The 913-nt window shown below is 40.2% G+C and overlaps 1 non-coding gene across 1 annotated transcript; it reads left to right on the top strand.

Moving 5' to 3' along the window:
- Positions 1–497: 497 nt before the first annotated feature.
- Positions 498–687, top strand: LOC111759389 (U2 spliceosomal RNA). Its single transcript, XR_009186710.1, has one exon. It is a non-coding gene; the product is annotated as a U2 spliceosomal RNA (small nuclear RNA).
- The last annotated feature ends 226 nt before the right edge of the window (positions 688–913 follow it).

The raw sequence follows: 913 nt of genomic DNA on the forward strand, positions 1-913 counted from the left end.
AAAAGGCTAGGCTTTAATGCATGGGGCAGGAGGGAAGGGGGAATAGGTAGGGACATAGATTAAACAAGATTCACTATAAATTGATAATTGTTAAAGCTGGGAAATGAGTTTATGCCAGTTCATTATACTGTTCTCTCTACTTTTGTTTATGCTTGGAAAGTTCCATAATAAAGACTTAAAAATTAGTTTGCTCACTTGAGTCCCAGAGTTGTCTCCTGTCTCCCAAAGAGTTACAGAAAATATAGGAGCTGAGAGGATAGAGCTGATCAATTGAGTTTAGTGAGTGTGTATGGAATGGAGGTGTTTGGATCAGTGCTCAGGAGGAAGACTTGGAAATTGATCCTTTTTAGTGAGAAAGTTGTTTCCCCAGGAGCATTGTATCAGGTCAGAAATCTATCAGGGACAGATTCAGAGCAGTAGAGAGGTGTGGAAAGCTGTGGAGGTGTCAGCTCCCACCTCAAGTGTGAAAGGGAGGGACGTGACTTGAGTAAAATCTTGTTACTTCTCAGTTTATTGGCTACGATCAAATGTAATATGTGTTCTTATCAGTTAAAGGGGCTGATGTGTTCTCCGCCTGCAAACAGGCATTAAATTAATATTTGGAATTGAGAGATCAATCAGAAGCTTGCGCTATGCATCCCGTGACTCACCCTGGAATCATAATACTTCCAGAATGGTTTTCTTTTTTTCCCTGGTCTCCTAAAAAGTGCTCTAATTCACTCTCTTGATTTTTTTAATTAAACAAATTTTTTTTTGCTCGTGGGAAAATTGTCTTGCTCGTCTTCCTTAGGAGGCACCAGGAACCAAACCCAGGTCCTCCCATGTGGTAGATAGGCACCCAACTGCTTGAGCCACATCCACTTCCCTAATTCACTTTTTTAAAATATATTTTATTTATTTATTCCCCTTCCCC

Source organism: Dasypus novemcinctus, chromosome 7 (assembly GCF_030445035.2).
Source record: "Dasypus novemcinctus isolate mDasNov1 chromosome 7, mDasNov1.1.hap2, whole genome shotgun sequence".
Lineage (NCBI taxonomy): Eukaryota > Metazoa > Chordata > Mammalia > Cingulata > Dasypodidae > Dasypus > Dasypus novemcinctus.